Here is a 12,797-nt window from a genome sequence, read left to right as displayed (position 1 = left end):
ATATATATATATATATATATATATATATATAACTAGATTAAAAACTTCCTATTTTGTGTTATTCCATTGGAGGTGTACATTGAGTTTGAGCTACATTTTTGAGGTGGCTCAACAACTCTTTTATACTTTTTTTATCCCCCTTGAATGTAAGTTTTTCAACACAAAAGACCACATTTTAACCACTGGGGTTTATATTGTGGTATTAAAAAAAAAAAAAAAAGTATTATGTGATTTATAGCTTTATTTTTTCTTGACATCTCCTAGCTTGCAAGCCTTAACTTGTTGAGTGCGTTAAACTATCTATATCTAGATCATGGTATATGAACTTTTTTTCATTGATTGGAAGCACAAACTAAGTCTAGTTGTGAGATGTTCTGATCTTATCAATTAAGAAGTCATGTCTTCTCGAGTCATGTTAACTCCATCTCCTTCTCTTAGCTCTTCACCCAGATTAGTATCATAATTAACAAGGCGATCATCTTGATTTTTCCAAGGGGAAACTAGATTAAGGGAATGATTTTGAATTCTATAAATCATCTGATGATGTAGGAATTGAATATGACAGCTCTACGGACGATGGAGTAGGTAACAACATCAACCTTTTAGAAAATACTGCATCAGTCATTCCTATGCATAGTTCAACCAACAATGGAAATGGGTCAACCATCTCATTGGAAGGAATATCTCCAAGCCAATGGAGGAATACGCTCTACTATGAAAGATAGTTTATGTCGTATCCCTTATGGTTTTTCACTCGTAGAATTTAAACATATGGCTCTCAACCTAAAAGTCTTTAAGTTTTATCATTAAGATGTTCCTAGGAAACTTATCAATCAATTGTCAATTGATAGATGAGTTTTGCTTATAATAGACGGTCTCACTTTGCTTGGATTCGACAAATGAGTTTTGTTTATTAATAACAGATGAGCTTCACTTATATTGGTAGATGGACTCCACTTATAATAGATAATTATGTTTTACTTGGATTTGAGAGATGAGCTCTGCTTGTAACATATGAACTACATTGATAAGTAATAGATAAACTTTATTCATAATCAATAGTTGAATGTAACAGTCTTGGACCTAACTCTGGTAAGGTATTGTCCAATAGGCCTCACAGATTTGTTTTATAAAAACGCTTTGCATAGTTGGAGTTAAACAATCTTTATAAGCCTAAGATCTCTCAAGTACACATTTGATATAGGATCGTGATAGGCTTTTTCGTTGATCTTTGATGCCTTCGTCAGAGTGACTTACACCTTTGTGTAGGATCCATTTACATGATAGTACTCTCAGGGTAGCTCTGATACTAAATGTAACAGTCTTAGACCTAACTCTAGTAAGGTATTATCTACTTTGATCTATTGGTCTCACAAATTTGTCTTATAAAAAATGTCTCACATAATAGGACTCTAAATTTTTTTTATAAGCTCAATATTTTCTAAGTACACATTTAATATGGGACTGTGTCACTAAACAAAAAGTAATGTGAAAGACAAGTATTCGTTAATTTAAAGTGTTTTTTGAAGTTTAGCAGGGAAATCAAGGGTCACCTTTGTTGGATGGTGTCCCATCTTTGTGGTGGGATCCAGTCCAAGTCCTCTTGCAACAAATTTAAAAAAGCAAAAAAATAAAGAAATAAAGAAGAGTAAGAAAAGTCAAAACTCGATTTGTGAGAATGTATGGGAATTTGCCATATATGTATTGTTGGTAGTTGGGCGCATTTTCTCGTGTGAGGAATCAAAGGTCATTTTTTTGTGTGCCTACAATTGAGGGTGACACTAACTTGGGAGTAAGAAAAGAAAAGAAAAACTGCTCATATTTGTATAAAAAATTTATTGGACATGATAATAGAAAAATAGTAAAATATTTTGTAACTAACTTTATTATTAGTTTTTCAAATTTATTTATATTTATATATGAATTATATTTAAATTCATATTATCATTTAATTTTAATTTTAATTTTATTTTAAGTGTACAAATTTAATGATTTAATCTAAAAGAATTAACTCAGGATATTAAAATTTTTGACAACAGGTTGTCAAAACAACTGAAAAATGATAAAATGTGATTTTTAGTTTTTTTGCAAGCAGCTGAAAATTGACAACAGATTCAGAAAATTGACAACATAAACAAATGTGATTTTGTAATTTGTTTCTTCACTGTGCTGAAACAAAAATAGAAAACTATAAATAACAATGATACCAAATAGGTCCTAAAACTTTTTTCTTCACATCTTCTACATCTTTGCAGCCAAGATTGAATGATCATTTGAAGCTTAATTTTACGAAATTTCAGTATATTGCTCACGGTGGTATGAAGGTGGTATGAAGATTACTTATACAACCTTAGTTGAGGAGATCCTCTAGATAAAGACAACCTTCCAAGAGATATTATTCTTCTCAAGAATATTTGTTACTTATAGATGTAGGAGAACTTGAATACTATTAGTAAAACATCTTACGAGAGTTCAAATAAAAGTGGATGAAATTCATGCAAGAAGAGATGAAATCCTTGCATTAGAATCACTCCTTTGAGTTGGTGAGTTTGCCTAAGGGCAAGAGAGCACTTGAATATAAATGGGTTTACAATTTGAAGACCATAAAGGACAACTCACATCCAATGTACAAAGGTAGATTGGTTTTGAAAGGTTTTGGGTAAAAGAAAGGAATTGACTTTGATGAAATATTCTCATTTATGGTCAATATGTCTTTTATTTGGAATCTTGGATTGTTATTGGATTTGGAATAAGCATGAATCTAGAAATTGAGCAACTTGATGTAAAGATTGCGTTCCTTCATGGTGACTTTGATGAAACAATTTATATGGAACAACTTGAGGGATTCAAAGTAAAAGTTAAATAACATCTTGTGTGCAGATTGCAGAAAAACTTGTATGACCTCAAGCAAGCATCTTGACAACGATATCAAGAATTTTACTTTTTTATGTTGAACCATGGGTATACTCACACTGCTGTTTAAATATACTGTAACGACCTGCTTAATTTTCACACATTTTTTTTCCTTAAATAATACAAATCAGTATAATAAATCCAGCAGATCATGATCAACCTGAACCCGTGGGTACCAGGGATAAAACAAAAACATATAACGGACGCCTAAGCAACAGGAAACATAAAATCATAATATCATAATCACAAGATCATCCATCTCATTACCAGAGTTACTACATCCACTGTATTTAAGTATATATACAATACACAGCCCAAAAGATGCCCTAGGGTCACTTCTCAAAAGTCCATCGGACCTTATCAAAGTACTACCCTTTAGGAAGGGCAGATCGGCAATAACTACCTCAGCAGAGCTTTATCCGCTCTCCTATCTGAGGCTTCTGAAATGTTTATGAAATTTTGGAGTGAGACACCTCTCAGCAAGGGAAATAAACTAATACTAGTGTGTGGCAACATGAGTATTTCCGTGTTCTATATAAATCATACATAAACATATCGGTATAACAGTCTGTATCATATCTGAGAAACATATATTCTCATATCATGACAGAACATACATGATTTTCATAAACATAATTCATCTTATATAATATAATACGAAAACAACTATGGTAGGTTAACTGGTTGTTGTCACGTATTACCTCCACATGACTGGGTTATGTGGCCCGAATGAGAGACCTGACAATGGTTGGCCAACCACTGTCAAGTCAAAAGTACAGTCTGTAAGTCCGATGGGTCTGTCAGACCTGGTCTGTACACTAGGGGCGCTTACACTTCTTAAAATCACATCGACCATCTAACCTCACGCCACTCCGTACAGCAGCGTTAACACAAATATCATGATGATTCATGAACACATAGCATCGGTACCGTGCAAGTGCTAGCCTAAACCAAGCCAACCAGGTTCTGATAACATATAACATATACTGAAATTGTGATACATGGATATTTCATACCATTAATTACCAAATCAATATCATCATATCATTTTGCATATATACGTATATCATGAAAATCATCGGCCCGTACGCCAGTATTTCACATTTTACATAGTTTAGCCCGTAACTCGGCCCGTACGCCGGCAAAACATATACATAGTTTAGCCCTTACGCTGGCAAATCATATCTATAGCTCGGCCTGTACGTCGGCAAACATATCCATAGATCAGCCCGTACGCCGAAAAAAATATCCATAGCTCGGTTCGTACGCAGGCAAATCATATAAAATTCTTATTTTTATCATATTCACAGAAAACATTATTTCATTATACATTCTACTCATGCCACACGAAACAAGTTTTTCGTATATTTGACATACCATCATTTTCAGCAGTATTTCTCAAATATAAAATATATATAAATATATTTATTTTCCTGAATTTATATGTTGTAATAACATACATATATTTTCATAAAATAACTAGTTTAGTTTATCCCTTTACCTGATTCTTGAAAAAGACCCCTTAAGAAAATAGTTATGCACCCGCAGGGTTTCCCATTCAACACCCTGAAAATGACATTCCCTAGAACTAAACTTCAGTATTTCTATGCGTACTACGCTTTCTACAACTATCAGGAAGTCAAATATTAAGTAAAAAGCCTTATCCTGGATTTGGGATGGTTTCCAACTTAGCCCCACTGACGATCCACTCCAATAAATTTGAAGAGAACTCTCCCAGGAGTGTCGTGGTGGCTTCAGATCATCGAACCTGAAGAAATCCGACCCATAAATTGAGAAAGAAAAGAGGGAAATCGAAGGGAGAGGAGAGAGAGAATCTGATTGCGTGAAATCTGCCGAAAATTCATGTTTAGAACTATTTAAACTGTGGCCTTAGTTGACGAGCCACATCACCTCGTCAACGAGGTCATGAAGACAACTCGTTGACGAACTCTCTCCTCGTCGACGAAATTCAGAATCACCCAAAACCTCTCTCAGTATTTTCTCATTGACGAATCATACCCTCATCGACGAGCCCAATATGCAACATCGTCGACAAACGTGAAGACCTGCTTTTGCCCCTTTTAATTTCCTTTTCTCCCGTCCTTTTATTATTTAAATATTATAATTCCTTTAGGTCACTACATTCTCCCCTCCTTAAAAAAATTTCATCATCGAAATTTACTGTTCATGTAACTCATCATCCCTTAAAAGAAAAATGGTCTACTTATTTTATTGCTTATCCTTACTTATGACGGAGGAATACCATGGTTAGATTCCGAGTACTGGGAGATTACATAAACAAAAGAAAATTTCCTCAAAACTAAAATACCACACTAATTAAACTATTACATGTACCTGCAAAAAAAAATACTACCTAACTACTTACATTTTACCGGGTGAAATTTCTCGGAATAATTGTGGGTACTTTTGTTTCATCTGTTCCCCAGACTCCCAAGAAGCCTCTTCCACTGTGTGATTCCTCCACAAAAATTTTACCATAGGAATCTTCTTATTACGTAACTCCTGCACTTTCTTATCCAAAATCTGTACTGGTACCTCCTCATACACCAGTGAATCACTGAACTCTAATTCACCATAACTGATAATATGAGAAGGATCTGAGACGTATTTTATCAACATAGAAACATGGAATATGTCGTGCATCCTAGATATTGTAGGTGGCAAAGCTAGCCTACAGGCCACCAGCCCCACTTTCTCTAAAATCTCAAATGGACCGATAAACCTAGGGCTAAGTTTACCCTTCTTTCCAAATCGCATAACCCCTTTCAACGGAGCTATTTTCAAAAATACATGATTGCCCACATCAAATTCTAGATTCCTGCGGTGATTATCAGCATAACTCTTCTTTCGGCATTGAGTTGTATTGATTCTATCTCTGATAAGTCGAACTTTATCACACGCTTGTTGTACCAGCTCTAGCCCCACAACACGCCGCTCACCCATCTCATCCCAGAATAAAGGAGAACGACATCTCCTAACATACAGTGCTTCAAACAGTGTTATGTCAATGCTGGTCTGATAACTGTTATTATATGCGAATTCCACCAGTGGCATGAACTGAGTCAAACTACCTCCAAAATCTAATATGCATGCTCGGAGCATATCTTCTAATATCTGTATCGTCCTCTCAGTCTTCCCATCTGATTGAGGATGGAATGTCGTGCTACACGATAACTGAGACCCTAGTGCTTCCTACAAACTCTTCCAAAAACGTGACATGAAACACAGGTGACATAATAGATACTGGCACCCCATGTGAACGAACCATCTCATGAATGTAAATCTCCATTAACCTATTAAGGGAATAGCTGATCTTGATAGGTAAAAAGTGGGCAGTCTTAGTCAAATGGTTAACAATCACCCAAATGACATTCTGACCGTGTAACGCCGTTGGCAGTTCTGACACAAAATCAATAGATATATGATCCCACTTCCACTCTAGGATAAATAATGGCTGCAACCGCCCTGCCGGCCTGTGGTGCTCAGCTTTTACCTGCTGGCACGTCAAACACTGAGCTATATACTCAACAATCTCTTTCTTTATACCACTCCACTAGAATGACTCTCGCAGATCCTTATACATCTTCATAATGCCAAGATGAACTGTATATAAAGATCTGTGAGCCTCCTCTAAAATAGTCTTTCTAATATCCACATCAGCAGGAACACATAATCTAGAACGGAATAGCAAAGCTCCGTCATCTGTAACACTGAATTCCTTCCCCTAACCACTCTGCACTCTGTCCCTCACCTCTGCTAATTCTGGGTCTTCTCTCTAAGCAGCTTTAATCCTCTCCTGTAGAGTAGGGTGCACCACTAAACTAGCAATACGAGCCTGCGAACCACTCTCGACCAACTCTATACCGAATCTCTCCAGATCCATCATGATTCAATACTGGATCTCCATTGCTGTCAACACTGATTCCCTAGATTTCCTGCTTAATGCATCAACTACCACATTTGCTTTCCTTGGGTGATAACTAATGGTACAATCGAAATCCTTAATTAGCTCCAACCACCTTTTCTGCCTCATATTCAATTCCTTCTGCGTGAAAAAGTACTTCAAACTCTTGTGGTCGGAAAAGATCTCACACCGCTCGCCATACAGGTAATGCCTCAAAATCTTCAATGCGTGTACTACTGCAGCCAATTCAAGATCAAGGGTAGGGTAGTTCTTTTCATATTCTTTCAACTGTCTGGAAGCATACGCCACCACCCTGCCATGTTGCATCAATATACAACCCAATCCTTTCAAGGACGTATCATTGTAAATGACATAACCCTCACCCCCTAACGAAATGACCAATATTGGTGCTATGACTAATCTTTGCTTCAATTCTTGGAAACTCTGTTCACAGCTGTCATCCCACTCAAATCTAACATTTTTCTTAGTCAGTCGTGTCAAAGGCCTTGATAGTGCTGAGAATCCCTCTACGAAACGATGGTAATACTCATCTAACCCCAAGAAACTCCTGATCTCCTTGACGTTCCTCGATCTAGCCCAATTCACTTCCACCTCGATCTTACTAGGATCCAAGGAAATACCATCTCCAGACATAACATGCCCCAAGAATACGACCTTCTCAAGTCAGAAGTCACATTTACTGAACTTAGCATACAACTTCTTTTCCTGTAGTGTTTGCAGAACTTGCCTCAAGTGTGTCTCATGCTCCTCATAGCTCCTCGAATAGACCAGTACATCATCAATAAAAACAACAACAAACTGATCTAAATATAGATGAAAGATCCTATTCATAAAATCCATAAATATAGTAGGAGCATTCGTCTAACCAAACGACATAACAAGAAATTCATAATGCCCGCACCTAGTCCTGAAGGCCGTCTTCGAGATGTCTTCTGCTTTCACTTTCACTTGATGATAATCGGATCTGAGGTCAATCTTCGAATACACCCGTGTACCCTAGAGCTGATCAAACAAATCATCTATACGGGATAGAGGATATTTGTTCTTGATCGCCACTTTATTCATCTCTCTATAATCTATACACATCCTCATAGACCCGTCTTTCTTCTTCACAAATAGAACTGAGCTCCCCATGGAGATACACTAGGTCTTATAAAGCCCTTATCAAGCAAATGTTGTAACTGATTCTTCATTCTGCCAATTCTGCTGCCGCCATTCGGTAAGGTACTTTATAAATCCGCGCTGTACCTGGAAGTAGATCAATAGGAAAATCTACCTCGCAATCAGGTGGCAAGCTTGGTTATTCGTCTGGAAAAACATCTGTAAACTCCTTTACCACAAGCATGCTAGTAAGTTTCGATTCATTCTATGACACCTCCTTTACAATCGCCACAAACCCCTGGCAACCATTCATCAATAGTCTCCTCGCCTAAATAGCTGAAACTAGTTAAGGCAGGGATTGTACTCGCGACCCTACAAACCTGAATTCCGTTCTTCCTGGAGGTCTGAATATCACTTCCTATGCATGACAGTCTATATTGGCAAAATTAGCTGCTGGTCAATCCATGCCAAAAATTACATCGAATCCATGCATATTTAGCACTATCAGATCGGTAGATAGAATTTCCCCTTGAATATCAACCAAACAACCCTAGAGTATCCTACTACATCTCACTGCTGATCCCGTCGGTGTAGATACCAACAACTCAGTATCTAGCAACCGTATTTTTGCCCCACAAAGTCTAGCACACCCCAAGGACACAAACGAGTGTGTAACTCCTGAATTAAATAATGCAATGACTTTAAAAGAAAGCATACTAACCATACCTGTTACCACGTCACCGGTTGTCTCAGCATCACCTGGCGTTAGAGCGAATACTCTAGTTGGAGCCATATTCCTTTGTTGCCCCCTTCGTGGTGCTTGATAACCTCCTTGGTATGGTCTGGGAGCAGGAGCTGCATCTGGTGGTGTAGGGCAGTTTCGCACCATGTGCCCCGATCTACCGCAACGATAGCGGACAATCCCACCTGCTCAACACTCTCCCCAGTGTCTCCTACCACAAGTTTGACAAATAGGAGGACCCTGCACTGCCTAAACCTCGTGTCCTTCGGTCTTCTGCCTACGTCCTCTGCCATGGTTACCTCTTCTCCACTGATTCTGTCTAGGACCCTGCTGGTAGCCCGAAGATGCATATCTCTTCCTATGTCCTTGCTTCTCTGCGTCTAAACACTCTCCAACCTCTGCCAAGGCTGCTCTGTCGACTAACTTAGAAAAATCCTGGATCTGTAGTACTACCACATGCTTGAATATATTCCGCTTCAAGCCTCTCTCAAACTGCCTCAATTTCTTCACCTTATTAGGGACAATGTACGGAGCGAAACGAGAAAGCTCTATAAATCGCGCCGCATACTACTAAACTGATAACTGTCCCTGCTTCAGACTCAAGAACTCCTCCACTTTAACTTCCATAATAGTAGCTGGAAAATATATATCGAAGAACAATTCCTTAAACAGTTATGGCTATCGGTGTAGTCCTCTGCTGCTCTAGAAGCCTCACAGCAGTCCACCACCTCTCGGCCTCTCCTATCCGTTTATAAGTGGCAAAGAGGACCCTTTATTCTTCAGTACACTGCAACACAACCAAAACTTTCTTAATCTCCTACATCCAGTTCTTGGCGGCTGCAATATCGGCCCCTCGTGAAATTTCCGGAGGATTCATCTTTGTAAACTTCTCGATAGTGCATCCATGGCCTGCAGATGGACCACCCTGCTCTCTAGAGCTCCTAGCGATCTCAGTCATAACCTGTTGAGCCACGCTACGTAATACTGCGTTCAAGTCTGTCCCACCTGCACCTGAGGGCCCTGCCCCCTCACTGCCACTCATATGGGCACTACCTACTTTTGAATCCATCCTGAAAAACAAAAAACGCAACTCAATAATCCTATCCTTATAATTTATCCACTTAACTTAACCTCTTATCTCAACACTCTCAGCTTATTTCTAACCTTAGTCCTATATTCTAGGAACATAACCCGACAATAGTTTACTATGATTTTCCTGAAATCGTCACCCCAGGAAAAACACATAAACTACCACGAAAGTCCTGCCTCTAGTCTATAGAACAAAACCTTAAATCATTTCCTATACTATGATATTATTTCTGCTGCACTCTAAAGTCTACAAACAACCTAGGCTCTAATAACAAACCATAATGACTTGCTTAATTTTCACATATTTTTTTCCTTAAATAATACAAATCAGTATAATAAATCCAGCAGATTATGATCAACCTGAATCCGTGGGTACCAAGGATAAAACTGAAACATATAACGAAAGCCTAAGCAGCAGGAAATATAAAATCATAATATCATAATCACAAGATCATCCATCTGATTACTAAAGTTACTACATCCATTGTATTTAAGTATATACACAATACACAACCCAAAAGATGCCCTAGGGTCACTTCTCAAAAGTCCATCCAACCTTATCAAAGTACTTACCCTTTAGGAAGGGCAGATCAACAATAACTACCTCAGCGGAGCTTTATCCCCTCTCCTATCTGGGGCTCCTGAAATGTTTATGAAATTTTGGGGTGAGACACCTCTTAGTAAGGGAAATAAACTAATACTAGTGTGTGGCAACATGAGTATTTCCGTATTCTATATAAATCATACATAAACATATCAATATAACTATCTGTATCATATCTTGGAAACATATATTCTCATATCATGACAGAACATGATTTTTTTAAACATAATTCATCTTATATAATATAATACGAAAACAACCCTGGTAGGTTAGCTGACTGTTGTTACATATTACCCCCATATGACTGGCTTGTATGACCTGAATGAGGGACTTGATAATGGTTGATCGACCACTGCCAAGTCAAAAGTACAGTCTATAAGTCCGATGGGTCTGCCAGACTTGGTCTATACACCAGGGGTGCTTACACTTCTTAAAACCACATCGACCATCTAACCTCACGCCACTCTATACAGCAGCGTTAACACAAATATCATGATTAATCATGAACACATAACATCAGTACCGTGCAAGTGCTAACCTAAACCAACCCAACCAGGTTCTGATAACATATAGTATATACTGAAACTGTGATACATGGATATTTCATACCATTAATTACAAAATCAATATCATCATATTGTTTTGCATATATACGTATATAATGAAAATCATCGGCCCGTACGCCGGTATTTCACATTTTACCATAGCTCGGCCTGTACGCCGGCAAAACATATCCATAGCTCAGCCCGTACGCTCGCAAATCATATTCATAACTCAGCCCATACGCTGGAAAACATATCCATAGCTCGGCCCGTACGCCGGCAAACATATCCATAGCTCGGCCCATATGTCGGTAAATATATCCATAGCTCGGCCTGTATGCTGGCAAACATATCCATAGCTTGGCCCATATGCCGGAAAATCATATAAAATTCTTATCTTTATCATATTCAAAGAAAACAGTATTTCATTATATATTCTACTCATGCCACACGAAATAAGTTTTTCGTATATTTAACATACCATCATTTTCAGCAGTATTTCCAAAATATAAAACATATATAATTATATTTATTTTCCCAAAATCAGATGCTGTAATAAAATACATACATTTTCCTAAAATAAGTAGTTTAGTTTATCCCCTTACCCGATTTCTGAAAAAGGCCCCCTAAGAAAACACTCTTGCACCCGCAGGGTTTCCTTTTCAACATCCTGAAAATGACATTCCCAAGAACTAAACTTCAGTATTTCTACGCGTACCTTTCTACAACTGTCAGGAAGTCAAATATTAAGTAGAAAGTCTTACCCTAAATTTGGGATGGTTTCCAATTCAACCTCATCGACGATCCACTCCAGCAGATTTGAAGAGAACTCTCCCAGGAGTGTCGTGGTGGCTTCAAATCATCGAACCGACAGAAATTCGACCCATAAATTGAGAGAGAAGAGAGGGAAACCAAAGGGAGGAGAGAGAGAGAATCTGTTTGCGTGAAATCTACCAAAAATTCACGTTTAGAACTATTTAAATTGTGACCCTCATCGACGAGCCACGTCACCTCGTCGACGAGGTCATGAAGACAACTCGTCGATGAACTCTCTCCTCGTCGACGAAATTCAGAATCATCCAAAACCTTTCTCGGTATTTTCTCGTCAACGAATCATATCCTCGTCGACGAGCACAATATGCAACGTCATCAATGAATGCGACGACTTGCTTTTGCCACTTTTAATTTCCATTTCTCCCTTCCTTTTATTATTTAAATATTTTAATTCCTCTGGGTCACTACATATACAATCCTCAAAATCATCAAAATATAAGTATTAGGATCTACATCAAAACCCTCTGACTCTAGTTCAAATGACTCACCCTCCTAGCGGGGTAGCACAGCCGCCTCAATGGCGCGGGGCTCAGTCCACCTGTCTTTATGGGTTCCCTAAAATGGTTTAAACTAGGGTGAGACACCTCTTAGTAAGGGAAATAAACTAAATACATTTGTGTAACAACATGAATATTTACGTGCTATAATAACTATGTTGTAGATATCACATGCTTGAAAAACACTTGATAATAAGATAACTGAGTAAGTATATAATTTCATAACTTTACTAAATCATAATGTATCTGACTGTTCATAAAATCATCTGATATAACTAGTAATTTTGAAATTTACCCAGGATGAATAGCTAGCTGATGTCAGGTATTACCCCCCATGACGGGTTGTGCAGCCTGAAGGCGGGACCCGACAATGGCTAGCTGACCACTGCCGAGTCAAAAATGTCTGTAAGTACGATGGGCCCACCGCACCCTGGTCTGGACTGCCAGGTGGACGTCTACAACTGTATACTGAAAGCCACATCGACTATCCATCTCCCACCCCTCTACTAGCAGGGGTAGTTAGCACAAG

Source organism: Malania oleifera, chromosome 4 (assembly GCF_029873635.1).
Source record: "Malania oleifera isolate guangnan ecotype guangnan chromosome 4, ASM2987363v1, whole genome shotgun sequence".
Taxonomy (NCBI): Eukaryota; Viridiplantae; Streptophyta; class Magnoliopsida; order Santalales; family Ximeniaceae; genus Malania; species Malania oleifera.
The sequence above is the reverse complement of the archived record's forward strand: the minus strand, read 5'-3'. Positions refer to the sequence as shown.